A 16,864-nucleotide genomic window follows, 5' to 3' on the forward strand; every position below is an offset into this window, starting at 1 on the left:
CCAGTGGTAATCGCACATCCCGGCTGCCTGGCGTGCTGTGGGGTCAGTCAGGTGCACAGTGGAGGCGCCGACATTGCTCCAGTCATGCTCACAGCTTGCTGGGGTGACAGCCATTAGGCTAGGAGGACTGGAAGCAGATATGTGAGGAGAAAAGCGAGAACATGAGGGCAAAGTCCCCCAAACGGAAAACTGAAAAGGATAATTGAAGCCCACTTTGTTAGGAGTGTTGCTATATATATATATATACACAGAGTATATCTCAGCACTCCAAACAAGGTAAGCCTCTAATTCGCCTTTTTATCTATAGCATTCCAGCTGATAGGACTGACTTATTTTACAGCCAATTTGCCCCTCTGAGATCTCCCGCAGCTCACAAGCATGGAGTACTCCACTTCTATCTGGGTCTAAGCACAGTGGTCCAGCAAACACTGAGTGGGCAGCGTGCCGTCACACAACCACAGTGACGTGTAGCCTTATCCCAAATGAATCACCGCTCAATTCTCCATTAAAGCATAAGAATGTGATCATAAAACTATATTTGGGAGGGGGGGGGGTGCAGGCAAAGCCAGCGAAGTGCGAAAGCCAAGTTATGATCAGGATCTTGGAAGCTGCTCAGGTTTCTGAAATTGCAGTAAAGCAGAGCCCAGTTATCGCCCTGAAGAGACTTGGATGCTCTATACCAGGGGTCCCCAACCTGTAGCTCAGGAGCCACATGAACTGTGGCTCACGACTGTCTGCCAGCTTGGTGCGTTAGCTCCAGGTCTAGTATACAGGTATGAGGAGCACATGGTGAATTTTGTGAGTAGCCCTGCACAGAAGAGCAGATCTGGATGCACATTTACTGTCTTGGGGTTTAGAGATGATTTAAAGATGGTACGCTGGAGAAAGGATGATACTAGCGGTCAGAGGAGGTGCCTGAAGCTGGATGAGACAGTGTGATGGGAGAATACTGAATGGGGGGTATTGTGGGAACCTCTGGATCTTGTTATACTGATTCAGGGGGATTTCTGTGGAAAAGCTTTGGTTATCATTATACCGGTAATTGGTGCTCTGGTTGCCACTACTGTAAGGGGGGAGGGAGCTGGATGTGGCTCTATAGGTCAGAAAGCTTGGAGACCACTGCTGTATACAGACTTCTCATAAGTACTAGTGGGCTGATGAGCAGCTGCTGGGATTTAGTGCTGCCTGACATTACAGTAAATGGAATGGACAGTGCTTTTGATGGGAATATTTTGCGTAAGTATTGTAATATTGCCTGAAACTATGGACAGGGTGCACTATATTTGCAGGATGCATTGTATAGGCATGGTGCACCTATTTAAAGGGTGATCTGTATGGGCAGGGTGCACTCTATTTGCAGGGTGCTCAGGTATAGGCAAGGTGCACTCTATTTGCAGGGTGCTCAGGTATAGGCAAGGTGCACTCTATTTGCAGGGTGCTCAGGTATGGGCAGGTACACTCTATTTGCAGGGTGCTCAGGTATAGGTAGGGTGCACTCTATTTGCAGGGTGCTCAGCTATAGGCAAGGTGCTCAGGTATGGGCAGGGTGCACTCTATTTGCAGGGTGCTCAGGTATGGGCAGGTACACTCTATTTGCAGGGTGCTCAGGTATAGGTAGGGTGCACTCTGCGGGGTGCTCAGCTATAGGCAGTGTGCTCTCTATATGCAGGGTGCTCAGCTATAGGCAGGGTGCACTATTTGCAGGTAGCTCAGGTATGGGCAGGGTGCTCTCTATTTGCAGGGTGCTCAGGTATGGGCAGAGTGCTCTCTATTTGCATGGTGCATGTATTTGAAGGGTGCGCTGTGTAGGCAGGCAGGGTGCACTCTATTTGCAAGGTGCCTTGTATGGGCAGGGTACACTCTATTTGCAGGGTGCCCTGTATGGGCAGGGTGCATCTATTTGAAGGGTGTGCTGTGTAGACAGGGAGGGTGCATCTATTTGAAAGGTGCGCTGTGTAGGCAGGGTGCACTCTATTTGCAGGGTGCCCTGTATGGGCAGGGTGCACTCTATTTGCAGGGTGCGCTGTGTAGGCAGGGAGGGTGCATCTATTTGCAGGGTGCCCTGTGTAGGCAGGGAGGGGGCACTATTTGCAGGGTGCCCTGTGTAGGCAGGGAGGGTGCACTCTATTTGCAGGGTGCTCTGTGTAGGCAGGGAGGGGGCCCTCTATTTGCAGGGTGCGCTGTGTAGGCAGGGAGGGGGCACTCTATTTGCAGGGTGCCCTGTGTAGGCAGGGAGGGGGCACTATTTGCAGGGTGCCCTGTGTAGGCAGGGAGGGGGCACTCTATTTGCAGGGTGCGCTGTGTAGGCAGGGAGGGTGCACTCTATTTGCAGGGTGCGCTGTGTAGGCAGGGAGGGGGCCCTCTACTTGCACGGTGCCCTGTGTAGGCAGGGAGGGGGCACTATTTGCAGGGTGCCCTGTGTAGGCAGGGAGGGGGCACTCTATTTGCAGGGTGCGCTGTGTAGGCAGGGAGGGTGCACTCTATTTGCAGGGTGCGCTGTGTAGGCAGGGAGGGGGCCCTCTACTTGCAGGGTGCCCTGTGTAGGCAGGGAGGGGGCCCTCTATTTGCAGGGTGCCCTTTGTAGGCAGGGAGGGGGCCCTCTATTTGCAGGGTGCGCTGTGTAGGCAGGGAGGGGGCCCTCTATTTGCAGGGTGCGCTGTGTAGGCAGGGAGGGTGCACTCTGTTTGCAGGGTGCGCTGTGTAGGCAGGGAGGGGGCCCTCTACTTGCAGGGTGCCCTGTGTAGGCAGGGAGGGGGCCCTCTATTTGCAGGGTGCGCTGTGTAGGCAGGGAGGGTGCACTCTGTTTGCAGGGTGCGCTGTGTAGGCAGGGAGGGGGCCCTCTACTTGCAGGGTGCCCTGTGTAGGCAGGGAGGGGGCCCTCTATTTGCAGGGTGCCCTGTGTAGGCAGGGAGGGGGCCCTCTATTTGCAGGGTGCGCTGTGTAGGCAGGGAGGGGGCCCTCTATTTGCAGGGTGCGCTGTGTAGGCAGGGAGGGGGCACTCTATTTGCAGGGTGCCCTGTGTAGGCAGGGAGGGGGCCCTCTATTTGCAGGGTGCTCCCCAAAAATGAAAGCAGTAAATACAATTAATCTGCAAGTGTACAATACAGCTAATGAGAAGAAAGTAGTCGATTAGTTCCCACTACTGTGCTGCCTCCAGTGCCCAGCAGCTCCGTGTCCCGCTGCCCCCACCCAGCTGGCAGATCGGCTGCACTCACCTGTCGCTGTCCGCCGGGAAGGATGGGTGCCGGAATGGCTGCACTGGAGCTTGGCTGCGCGCTGGATCACTGGCTGCGGCGCTGTGGCGACTTTACATCAGACCATACAGAAGGGCTGGAGCAAAGGAAAGTAATGACAGAGCGCAGTGCTGCCTGTAAACTAGGGCGCACACAAAGAGAGGGCTGGGGACGAGGCGTCACACCGTGTGCCGGCTCTTACTGGAATTCTTCCCTGGGCTTCTGATTAGCTAGCTGCTGCATGCTCCGGGGAGGGGGAGAGAGCAGGGATGGACAATAATGACTAGGTGGAGCAGTGAGAAGATGCCCGCGGCTCAGGAGCGCACCGACTACACCTGCCCAGGTCCTGGCGCTCTGCGCTCTCCTCAGCCTCCAGCCCGGCTTCTGTTGGCGAGCAGTGAGCACGCCCACCAGGATGAGCAGCGGGGGGCGGCCAGTGCCTGCTAATTACCCAGAGAGGGGCATGCGGTCTTCTTCCAGGAGCCAAGGACTTGGCAAGGTCACTGCCAGCTGCTCCTCCTGCAGGGCCGGACGAGCCACCTCGCCTGTGCTGCACTGTCATGTATGATGGCGGGTGGGAGAAGCTCGCCGGCAGCTCGCACCATGGCAGCATGACTTTCAGGGAATCTTTCTAGAAGGGGCGTAGTGCTCAGGCTTCAAGCTACCTGAGGTCCTGCTGCTCGCAATGATGCTGTTGGGGAAATGGCCTTCAACCCCAATGAGTAATCGTCAGGTCATAGCCCAGACTCCCTCGTTTCACTCCACGATCGCCATCATATGTCCTGTAAAACACCTAGAAGCGATGATGAGGGATCTTAGCCTGCCCTCCAGCTTGTCAGTGACATTACAAAGATTGCTTGTAGGTCCATGTCATTACTGCACACAGTCCCACTGCTGCGTGCTGCTGGGGTTAATGTGCACAGAAGCTAATGGTAGTGTAAGGGACATGTGTGGGACATCCTATACAAGCCCTGTATGTAAATAGCTTGTTTCCTATGTCACACAATCCAGATTGTGTCCTCCGAGCCTGTGCATGGCTGATCCTGGACGTAAGTTGGCTAAATCCTATATGCAGCGAGCTTTCAGCACCATGGAGAGTTTCCTAATCTCCGCACTGTATGATTCTGCCCAGCATGTCTCCGGTCTGGAAGCTGTGCACAAATGCAGACTATTCCTCTCCTTCCAGTATAGGGCACGATGGTTGGGAATGACAGTCTTTCCCATAAACTCCCCTGGATCAGCCTTTTCTTTTAGTAGGTATGTAGAAATTAACTGCTGCCAGACTGCTACATCTGCATTTTGTATCCCATGGGAAGAAATAGTAGGGAAAGTTAAAATCCATGCTGCCTGATCCTTCTTTACTCTGGTGACCATAGGGCAGGTGAGATGGGCATCAGATAGACTTTTTAATAGTTTCCGGCAACAAAAATGTTTTGTTGCTGGGTAGATGAAAAGCTCTTTTAGAAAAAAAAAAGCTCTTTTTCTGAGCTAAGAGTAGGATATTTGCAGTGCTTCAGCTCCAGTACCAACCACAGAACAATTTAAAAGAAATCTGTCAGTAGGATTGTCCCTCTTAAGCCATGTATATGGGCATGTAGGTCATAGGAAGTTGAATAAAGTGATACTTTAATATCTGCGATCCGATGTCTTATTCCAGATAAATCCATGTTTTCCTTATATTTAAATGAGTTGTTCAGGAATATGGGCCGAACACTGATCTGCATGAGAATCTGACTTTAGATTATTTTAAATAAACCAGGGGGTCCACTAGTGTGAGATATGCAATCAACACAGAACAGTAGAACTGAAGATTGTCTTCTCAAAAACAAATTTTCTTCTTATCATCCATGGCAGCACCACCTGAGAGAGGGATCCGCCCTTCAAGGACCAGGAAACCTACAAAATGCAAGGGCTGCACTTCTGTACTGCATCAGTTGGTTTCCTGTCCTTGGAGAGGGAACCTACATCCTGGAGTTGCCAGTCAAAGGATCATGGTGGGACAGGAATAGTCACTCAGGCCTAACCCAGTCGCCTAGAAGAACGGCCTTGGGCTTGTAGCACCAGTGTCAGATACTGGAAATGCTGCCGCTAGTCCAGTGGGGGCATGTGCCAGTGTGCGAGCATTGGTAGCAGATACCTATGTCCACCAATATTTCTCCGGCAGCCACATTGTCTCAGATTGCATATGTGCAATGTACTCTGAGGACGTCATGCTGGGGACACATGAACCAAAAGTGGAAAGATCACTTTTGGTGGAGGTGTGCACAGGAAGGAGACGCTGTAGTGTTCCCTTATTCAAAATGAGGTCTGACTGCAGATAGGGCACTTGTGCTCTGGCTCTTTTTCCTAAGTGTAATGGAAGAAGCAGTTGCACCAGTGGAAGAAGCAGTGACAGTAAGGCCCATCCAGTGGAGCAGAGTGGGTCGTGAGTCCTCAGCCTCCAGAGAGGAACAGCCTTGTGAATCAGCATGCGGTTGATTAGCATTCAGATTCTTTCACAATTGTCCACCAGACCAGTAACAGTCTAACTACTCCAGCTCTGTAAGAGGGCACATTGACAGCACATTATCTCTGTGAAGACTGTCCTCCAGCTGTGCCTTATTGATTGGCTCCTTTGAGTGGTACATCTCAATAGTCTAGCCCCACCCAAAGTGAAGGTTTATCCTGAGATCAGATGGATTAACTACTTAAATTTAAGTCTGAGTCTGGTCTTGTGTCTTGCATGTGTGGCCCTAGACTCTAGAGGCCTCATGTTTCCTCTGTGTCTTATAATATCTTACTTTTACTACAAGGCACTATCGGTTGCATAACTAGTTAATCTATATACTGTATATAAAGCTGAGTGTATGTATATGTGTGTGTATGTATCAAGCCATGCCCACTCCGGAAAGCCACACTCCACATGCCAAGCCCCATCCACATGGCCCATGTTGTTGGTACAGAATGCTCTTTGCAGCCTTTCTGGGATTGATTCTGTGTGTGGATGGATCTCTGCAGCCTGTGAGGGCTGCTAGGAACCATCCACACTGGTTGAGGGGAGTACGATGCCTGGAGGGAGCTATGGCAGAAGCAGGGCATCAGTTACCTGGCTCATGGTGCTGCAGGGCGGAGCTGTCCACTGACTGATGTGCTCTGCCCACTCCAGCCTCGCTGTGTACAAGAAGAGCAGCACTGTGCATGCCCAAGAGTCTCCCCTATTGCTAGCATTACACAAGCCTTCCTGGGAATTAGTGCTGTAGTATTTAGTCTCCCAGAGCACAAGGTAAAAATGGCCTGTATTCCTCGCTGCAAGAGGGGATTGTAGCAGGCAGGTGTAGTCTGTGTGTGTAGGTGCAGGCAGCCCAGCACTGATGTCCTCCCTACCTGGGCAGCAGGCTGGGTATGTCCCACTGACTAAAACTGGCAGAAGAGTTAAAGAGTATGTGGTCAGTGGTTTACCTCAGTGTTTGGTCTGTGTTTTACCTCAGTATTTGGTCAGTGTTTTGCCCCAGTGTTTGGTTGGTATTTTACCTCAGTATTTGGTTTGTATTTTACCTCAGTGTTTGGTTGGTATTTTACCTCAGTATTTGGTCAGTATTTTACCTCAGTGTTTGATCAGTATTTTAGTTCAGTATTTGGTCAGCATTTTACCTCAGTGTTTGGTCAGTATTTTACCTCAGTATTTAAGGCCGGTTTCACACGTCCTGATATTTCCAGTACCGGAAAAAACGGTATCGGAGATATCAGTGTCCGTGTGTGTACTACGTGTGGCAAGCGTGTGCCACCCGTGTGCCGCATCAGTACCACGCGAACACACGGCCGGCCGCTCGCCGGGGAAGTAGCGCTACTGTTAAGCCTCTGTCCTCCGGCGGCTGGTGCTGTAGCCGGCTGTCATTCTCCTTGCTCTGCCTTTGAGCAGAGGAGAACGATGAGCAGTATATTAAAGTCCGAACGACAGCAGGTGTCGGATGATGGGGGTAACATCTGCTGTCGTTCGGACTTTAATATACCACTCATCGTTCTCCTCTGCTTGAAGGCAGAGCAGGGAAAATGACAGCCGGCTTCAGAACCAAGCTGCCAGGGAACAACGGTTTACAGTAGCCGCTTCTTCCCCGGCGGCCATCCGTGCACTGTTCTTCATGTGCACGTGTGCGGCATGTTTTGCGGTCCGTGTGTCCGTGTCAAAGCGGACATGTCTGCGTGTTTTGCCCACAGACACACGATTTGTCAAAACACACTGTCATGTACATAGACCCATTCATTTGAATGGGTCTACGTGTGTCAGTGTCTCTGGTATATGAGAAAACTGTCACCACATGTACCGGAGACACTGACATGTGAAAGGTGCCTAATTACTATTTCATCTCAGTATTTGATAATTATTTTACCTCCAACATTTGGTCAGTATTGTACCTCAGTGTCTAGTCAGCGTTTTACCTCAGTATTTAATCAGTATTTACCTCAATGTTTTAGTATTTTACTTCACTATTTGGTCAGTATTTTACCACAGTGTTTGATCAGTATTTTACCTAAATATTTGGTCATTATTTTACCTCAGTATTTGGTCAGCATTTTACCTCAGTGTTTGGTCATTATTTTACCTCAGTATTTTACCTCTGTCTTTGGTAGTTAATTTACCTCAGTGATTGGTCAGTATTTTACCAGTATTTGGTCAGTATTTTACCTCAATGTTTGATCAGTATTTTACCTCAGTATTTGCTCAGTATTTGGTCAGTGGTTTAACTAAGTGTTTGGTCAATATTTAACCTCCGTAGTTAATTAGTATTTTACCTCAGTGTTTGATAAGTATTTTACCTCCAATATTTGGTCAGTATTTTACCTCAGTGTTTAGTGTTTTACCTCAGTATTTAATCAGTATTTACCTCAGTGTTTTAGTATTTTACCTCACTATTTGGTCAGTATTTTATCTCAGTGTTTGATCAGTATTTTACTTCAGTATTTGGTCAGTATTTTACCTCAGTATTTGGTCAGTGGTTTAACTCAGTGTTTGGTCAGTATTTTACCTCAGTGTTTGGTCAGTATTTTACCTCAGTGTTTGGTCAGTATTTTACTTCAGTATTTGGTCAGTGTTTTACCTCAGTATTTTAGTATTTTACCTCAGTATTTGGTCAGTATTTTACCTCAATATTTTGTCATAATTTTACCTTAGTATTTGGTCAGTATTTTACCTCAGTATTGGTCAGTGGTTTACCTCAGTGTTTAGTCAGTATTTTATCTCAGTGTTTGATCAGTATTTTACCTCAATATTTGGTCATTATTTTACCTTGGTATTTGGTCAGTATTTTACCTCAGTGTTTGGTCGGTATTTTACCTCAGTGTTTGGTCACTATTTTACCTTAGTATTTTTCTTTTTTATTGCAATTAGTGCAATTTCTCTTGGGATCAAATGTTTTTATGCGCAATATAATCATTATAATTTGTTATAACTAAGCACAGTTAGTTAGTATGCCCGGGCAATGCCGGGCTCTTCAGCTAGTGTCTGATAAAACAAAGTTCAAGGAATGTTCACTGTGCAAGGCAAGGTTACCAAATTCAGTGGGTCAGTAGCTATTCTAAACTCATGGGCCTGCCATTGGAAGATTGCAGCCGCTTCACAGTTGAGTTGGGGCAAGTGACAGGCTTGAGTGCCGAAGCTTCCTTGGACCTGGTCGACACACAGTATCAGAGGGGTGAGATTTTTAATGTCCCTTTATCTACCCATTGTATGCTAATTTGAAGTGTTTGGTTAAAGAAGTGTTAAGTGAATGTATGTCTGCAGGAACAGCCCCAGTGTTACACCCTCATGAGGTTGCAGCCAGCAGCAGAGTAGTTGTAAAAACAGGGCTGCTAGAAGTCCTGTTAACCCCTTAATGACCAGGGGTATTTTTGGTTTTGCATTTTCATTTTTCCCTGCCCTTCTTTCCAGAGCCATAACTTTTTTATTTTTCTGTCTATATGGCCACGTGAGGGCTTATTTTTTGCGGGACGAGTTGTACTTTTAAATGACACCATTGGTTTTACCATGTTGTTTACTCAAAAACGGGAAAAAAATTCCAAGTGCGATGAAATTGCAAAAAAAAGTGCAATCCCACACTTGTTTTTTGCTTGGCTTTTTTTCTAGGTTCACTAGATGCTAAATCTGACCTGCCATTATGATTTTCCAGGTCATTACGAGTTCATAGACACCAAACATGTCTATGTCCTCTTTTATCTAAGTGGTGAAAAAAAATTCCAAAGTTTGCTAAAAAAAAAAAAAAATTGCGCAATTTTCCGAGACTCGTAGCGTCTCCATTTTTCATGATCTGGGGTCGGGGCTTATTTTTTCCGTGCCGGGTTGACATTTTTAATGATACCACTTTTGTGCAGATACGTTCTTTTGATCGCCAGTTATTGCATTTTAATGTAATGTCTTGGCGACCAAAAAAACGTAATTCTGGCGCTTTGAATTTTTTTCTCGCTACGCCGTTTAGCGATCGGGTTAATGCTTTTTTATATTGATCGGGCGATTCTGAAAGCGGCGATACCTAATATGTGTATGTGGGATTTTTTTTACTATTTTATTTTGATTGGGGCGAAAGGGGGGTGATTTGAACTTTTAGGTTTTTTTATTTTTTTTATTTTTAAACATTTTTTTTTACTTTTGACATGCTTCAATAGCCTCCATAGGAGGCTAGAAGCATGCGCAACCCGATCGGCTCTGCTACATATGGGCGATGATCAGATCGCCCATGTGTAGCAGATTTACTGCTGTGCTTTCAGCGCCGACCACCGGGTGGCGCTGAAAGCCATATGCCTGGAACAACCATAGAGGTCTCATAGAGACCTCTGGTTGTCCAGGCAACATGACGACGACCCCCGATCACGTGACGGGGTCGGCGATGAGGTCATTTCCGGCCCAGCGGCCGGAAATGCTATTTAAATGCCCTCTGTCAGCTTTGACAGCGGGATTTAGCTAGTTAATATGCGCGGGCGGACGGCGATTCCGCTCGCGCCTATTGCGGGCACATGTCAGCTGTTTATAACGGCTGACATGTCCCAGCTTTGATGCGGGCTCAGCGCCGGAGCCCTCATCAAAGCAGGGGAGATGTCTGATGACATAGTGTGCACGTCATTGGACATTAAGGGGTTAAAAGAATCTTTGTCATGTGAGATGTCTCCACTTGGTTTCCATATTAATATGTCAGTAAAAGAACAAATTTGGCACGGGGAATACATTGATATTTTCTCCCTTTTACCGTCAATTAAAGAACAATATCATAGATATGAAAGAAAAGATGAACCGGAAGAAAAGAAACGGATAGTTATTCAGAGGTCATTTAATAATTGGCTTCAAGCATTTGCTATCTATGCTGCTGTACTGGGTGAAAAACACCCTTCGTTATGTTCGGGGCTGTTTCAGCATTTAGATTCAATTCTGGATGCATATCGGAACTTTGGGGGCATGTCATGGTTACAATATGACGAAGCATTTCGTCAAAAATTAGCCATGCACCCTAACCTATCATGAGGTAAAAAAGACCTGGGATTATAGTATGGCTAATTTTGATGTTGCCCCAGAAGTTCCCATCATATAAGCAGAATATGTCTACACCTAGTAAAAAAGGGGTGTGTTTTGCATTTAACGAATCAAGCTGTAAGTGGGCTGCAAACTGTCGTTTTTGCCATGAGTGCTCGTTTTGGGGTACACATGCAATGTTTAGATGCTTCAAACGTCAGTCTCAAAATGGTCAGCAAGGACCCAATAAAGATGCACTTTCAAAGAGTGCTGACTCCAGTGAAGTTACAAAATATGGTCCCATGGTTAGAAATGTACCCAGACACAGAGAGTAGTTACATGCTAAAAAATGGTTTCTGTAACGGATTTTTTGTTCCAACATTTTCAGGTACTGGTTGCAAACAATGGATCAATTTGCGATCAGCGTTAGATTATCCAATGATAGTCGAGGAAAAAATATTAAAAGAGATTGAAGCAGGTAGAGTTGAGGGCCCATTGACTCTCCTCCGTTTGATAATTTCAGGGTCTCGCCATTGGGCTTAGTTCCTAAAAAAGAGGTAGGTTCGTTTAGACTGATTCATCACTTATCGTATCCCATAGGAAATTCCCTAAACGATGAAGTGGATACGGAAATTTGTTCAGTGAAGTACACTTTGTTTGATGTTGCAGTGGAGTTTCTGCAAAGTTTTGGTCACAAGTCATTGCTAGCAAAATCTGACATAAAAGCTACGTTCAGGTTGATACCAGTTGATCCGAGAGGTTTCAATTCCCTTGGTTTTTGTTTTAAAAATAATTTTTTTTTGATAAATGTCTCCCTATGGGGTTTTCATTATCTTTTAATATTTTGAGACGTTTTCAACTTTTCTTCAATGGGTAGTGGAGTTCAAATAAAAAGGCGGCGGAGTAGTGCATTATCTTGAGGCTGTGTGCACACGCTGCGGATTGTGGTGCGGATTCATCCGCGCGGATTTTGTAAAATCCGCAGGTGAAACCGCAGGTCTTGACCTGCGGTTTTACCTGCGGATTGCGCTGCAGTTTTGCCCTGCGGTTTTTCATCTCCTCAATGGAGGAGATGGCAACCCGCAGCAGAATCCGCAGAAAGAATTGACATGTCAATTCTTTCTGCGGATTGAAAATCGCAGATAATCCGCGCGGAAAATTCCGCACCGTCTGCACTGCGGTTTTTTATTCCCATAGGGAATAATGCTACTGTACACCGCAGCAAAAACTGCTGCGGGTCTGCAGCGGCCAAATCCGCTGCGGAACCGCAGCAAAATCTGCAGCGTGTGCACACAGCCTGATGATTTCTTGTTTATTGGTCCCAGAGATTCTGACGTTTGTTTTGCTTTGATGGATAAGTTTGTTAAAGTTTGTGAGCATTTTGGAATACCTATTGCAGAAGAAAAAACCATGTCTCCTTGTACTTCTTTGGAATTTTTGGGTATTCTGATAGATTCTGAATCTATGACATGCTCTCTCCCTGCTGAAAAGATTGACAAAATTTGCTATATGATTAATCTGTTTTTGTCGAAGGAAAAAGTTTTATTAAAAAATTTGCAGTCGTTATTAGGTTCCTTGAAATTTGCCTTAAAAATCGTACCCAAGGGTAGGGTTTTTTCGAGAAGGCTGTACGATGCCACAGCAGGTAACCTTGTGCCTAATTCACACCTGAGATTAGGTAGTGAGCTTAAGGAGGATTTAAAAACTTGGTTGTTGTTCCTATCTAAATTTAATGGCAAGACAATGTGGCAGACCCCGTTTGTATTTGCCGAAGATTTGGATTTGTATATTTTTACGGACGAATCAGAAGGTTTTGGTTTATCTTTTAAATCGCACTGGTCGTCAAACAGATGGCCTAGTTCTTGGTCTTACAGTAATATTATTAAGAAGGGAGCAATTTTAGACCTTTTCGCCATATATGTAGCCATTCTTTTGTGGGGACCTAGCCTTTGCAATAAGCGTATATTATTTCGTTCTAACAACCAGGGTTTGGTTTTTATGTTAAATACATTTTCGGATAAAAACAGATGGGCTAACCAGATTCTTAGGCCTCTAGTTCTTGCCTGTATGGACTGTAATATCTGGTTAAAAGAGTCATTTTCAAATGAGATAATTAATGATTGTGCTAAACTTCGTCACCGCCAGTGGTCAAAGTTTTTTGAGCATGTTCCCGGAGCCGACAAAGAAGGAACGATTTGCCCAGAGAATATATGGGACATAGTACAGGTCTAATTCAATATTTTATTGGAAAGTCCTTGGCTGAAAAAACTTGGTCCGAGTATTCGGGCGCTTGGAATGTATGGATAAGATTTTGTACAGCAAACGGTTACTCATATAACGAAGCTAATGAAGAAACAGCTCTGAAATTTGCAGAGCATTTGGTTTTGAACGGTCTGTCTTATTCAGCGTTAGCAAAATACATTGCTGGTGTTTCATTTTTCCTTAAAACTTTGGGCAAGAAACCGTTGAATGACAATTTTTTAATGAAACAATTTTTAAAAGGATTCAGAAGGGCTAATTTTAAACAGGATGATCGTCGTCCCATATCATTTAGCTTGCTAAAAGACATTTGCTTGTCTCTCCCATCGGTTTGCGACAATTTTGAAGAAAGTTGTTTGTTTTCAGCAACATTTACATTAGCATTTTTTGCAGCTCTTCGTGTCGGGGAACTAGTTTCTCAGTCAAAAAATTCACCTTCTGGCCTGTTAATGGAGGATGTAAAGATATTTGAATCCTCTGTCGTTTTATTTATAAATAGGTCAAAAACGGATCAGTTAGGAAGAGGAGCTTCAGTTAGTTTATCTGCAATCTCAGATTCAGTCATTTGTCCAGTCTCGAATGTGAAGAGATGGCTTATCATGAGACCAAGTTTAGAAGGTCCATTTTTCATTCACCGCAATAGTACACCGGTGACTGTTTTTCAATTTAATTTAAAAAAAATGTCTGGTCCAATTGGGTTTAAAATGATGTTAAAATCACATCGCACTCTTTTCGTATTGGAGCAGCAACGGAAGCGGCTAGGTTGGGTTTTCAAGCCAATAATATGATGAAAATTGGAAGGTGGGAATCAAAAATGCTAACATCTTATTCATTTTATAGGTCCACTAATTGTGTGGATCATCGGACCCTCGTATATTTATTGGGCCGAAAAAAGGGCGACGATGCGGTGCTATACAGAGAATCTCTCATTTAATACTTCTTCCCTCCACATTTTTTGGTTTAGCAGAAGAGGAATGTTATGGAAGAATTTGGTTGGATTTATGCAACAGCTGTCAAAGAGTAATCCGTATCCTGATTTAATAATTTTGCATTTAGGGGCTATCGATTTAGGTAAAGTTAACACTCTCGATTTATTAGCCTTCATGAGGAAGGATTTGAGTTTACTAAAAATGGAATTTTGTAAATCATTTTTTGTATTTTCAGAAATTGTCCCTATATTGTTATGGGCAGAACACAATATGTTGTTTTTTTGAAAGAATAAGAAAAAGGGTTAACAGGAGTATGCAGAGGTTTATGGTTTTGATTGATGGATTTTCTTACAGACACGTCGAATTGGAAGAAAAGATCCCCGGTATGTACAGAAGGGACCTTGTGCACCTTTCAGATGTTGGCCTGGACATCTTTAACTTGGATTTCCAGAACATCATCGAAAAATGGCTGTGGCGCTTTGGGGGGGCCATGCATTAATATGCACGGCGTGTGGATAATCTCCCTGTTTTAGGGAGGATTGGGTCATGAGAGTAATAATTTTATTCAGTGATGGAGATATTTAATGGTTTTTAATGATTATGATGAAATAAAATTGGTTGTTGAGCAACTCAAAATAAACGCCACGGCCATTTTTTGCCAAACTTAGAACTTGGTGTCCGGTGTCCTTTTTTCTTATGTATGAGAGTGGGGCCTGTGTTATCATGAACGCCCTCCCCTTAGTGAATACAAGGGGGGTCGCATGATAACGCGGCTCCCATTACTATTAATTTGATGGTGTTCAGTTGGTTTGTTAAGCTCTAGTTTACAAAGAGTTAATGTTTCAGTAAGCTGTGATATTTCATGAGCAGGTTCCCTGTTGTCATGCAGATTTGGCTTCCCGCTCTTTTTTTGAACCTGTTTTGATTGGCTGACAGAGTATGAGCAGAAAGAACTTGTTATATAATCAGCTGTGTGAGACAGTTACCTCAGTTTACCTCAAGAAGATTTCAAGATCCCTCCCTCCCACCCTGTTAAAAGTATTTCACTGTATTGTCGTGTCGTTTATTTGTGAGATAATCTCCCTGTTTTAGGGAGGATTGGGTCATGAGAGTAATAATTTTATTCAGTGATGGAGCTATTTAATGGTTTTTAATGGTTATGATGAAATAAAATTGGTTTTTGAGCAACTCAAAATAAACGCCACGGCCATTTTTTGCCAAACTTAGAACTTGGTGTCCGGTGTCCTTTTTTCTTATGTATGAGAGTGGGGCCTGTGTTATCATGAACGCCCTCCCCTTAGTGAATACAAGGGGGGTCGCATGATAACACGGCTCCCATTACTATTAATTTGATGGTGTTCAGTTGGTTTGTTAAGCTCTAGTTTACAAAGAGTTAATGTTTCAGTAAGCTGTGATATTTCATGAGCAGGTTCCCTGTTGTCATGCAGATTTGGCTTCCCGCTCTTTTTTTGAACCTGTTTTGATTGGCTGACAGAGTATGAGCAGAAAGAACTTGTTATATAATCAGCTGTGTGAGACAGTTACCTCAGTTTACCTCAAGAAGATTTCAAGATCCCTCCCTCCCACCCTGTTAAAAGTATTTCACTGTATTGTCGTGTCGTTTATTTGTGAGATAATCTCCCTGTTTTAGGGAGGATTGGGTCATGAGAGTAATAATTTTATTCAGTGATGGAGCTATTTAATGGTTTTTAATGGTTATGATGAAATAAAATTGGTTGTTGAGTAACTCAAAATAAATGCCACGGCCATTTTAAGCCAAACTTAGAACTCGGTGTCCTGTGTCCTTTTTTCTTATGTATGAGAGTGGGGCCTGTATTATCATGCCTAGCCTGATTTGGTTCCCCTCATCAGAACCTGTTCATCTAGGATTTAACCCAGTTCTACCTGTTTACTACAACCTGAAGGGTCTGAGCAGATTCCTGAGAGTTAGATAATTTCAAATGTAGTCTATAAGATCGGTTATAAAACCTCTGGTTCAAATTGCTATATGGTAGTCTAGGAGTTAAAGGACGTGTTCTATCAATTTTCAATTCACATGAAACATCAAAAATTCCTGCGTAGTTCTCGGCATAAAAGGAGAAATCCAGGATTTTAGTTTTGGGTCTTTCTATTTGGCTGTTAATGGGTCCCTAAAGCTTTATGGAGATTTTAGCATAAATAATAATTCTCCTTTGGAAGGAAGAGCCATTGGCGATGCCTTACCTCGACAATTTCCTGATTATGGACATAACCTTAGAGTGCTGCAGAGTTGAAGACAGCCTTGAAAGGATTAGGTTGTCTATTCAAAAAAAAAAATCAAGATCTATAACCTAAGAGTATTCCCTTGTGTTCTCATAGACTCAGTGAATCTGATTTGTCTCCCAAGGGAGGTGTCCTGCTACGTGTCAAAATTAATAAGCAGTCTGGCTACAACTCTGAGGAAGGCAATACAGCTGTTGGGAAGTCTAACCTCCTGCTTTCCAGTAGTAACATGGTCACATATGCACACCAGTGTGTTACGATGGGAGATTCTGGCAAACAAATATGCTTTGAAGTTGGTTGAGAAACTTGCTCTTGGGAACATAGAACCCATCCATAATAAATAAACAGACACAGGCTTATTTGTGGAAAACAATGGCCATGGTGCTTTATTTAGGGTAACCAACATTAACAAATAAATAAATCCACAACCATAGTTTAATAAATAACTGTATTCACCGATCCACCCAGCAAGCTGGGCGATTTTCCCTCAAACAATGCACCACGACAAGGACAAAGAAAGGGAGGGAGGGCGGGAACTTCTTTCTTCTTAAAAATTTATGACTGATGGAAACAACGGTTAGTTGGGGTATATATACAAAACCTTCCCGGTTTAATCTGAATAAACCAATCAAATTGACCGAAAAAGGCGCCAAAAACACTTCAACCAATCAGAAAAAAGGCGCCAATAATACTGAAAAAAACGGCTC

The 16,864-nt window shown here is 44.6% G+C and overlaps 1 protein-coding gene across 4 annotated transcripts in view; it reads right to left on the bottom strand.

The window, feature by feature from the left end:
• Positions 1–16,864, bottom strand: part of ELAVL2 (ELAV like RNA binding protein 2) — a 425,680-nt gene that overhangs the window by 227,365 nt on the left and 181,451 nt on the right. The window contains exon 1 of one of the 4 annotated variants that reach the window (XM_073543695.1): positions 3,216–4,002. The exons of 2 other annotated variants lie outside the window; for them this stretch is intronic. The gene's annotated coding sequence lies outside the window, so the exon portion shown is untranslated. Of the gene's footprint in view, positions 1–3,215; positions 4,003–16,864 lie in introns of those variants that run through there. One more of the 4 variants, XM_073543692.1, reaches the window with a different exon arrangement.

Source organism: Dendrobates tinctorius, unplaced genomic scaffold (genome assembly GCF_039654945.1).
Source record: "Dendrobates tinctorius isolate UK_male_01 unplaced genomic scaffold, ASM3965494v1 ptg000134l, whole genome shotgun sequence".
NCBI lineage: Eukaryota > Metazoa > Chordata > Amphibia > Anura > Dendrobatidae > Dendrobates > Dendrobates tinctorius.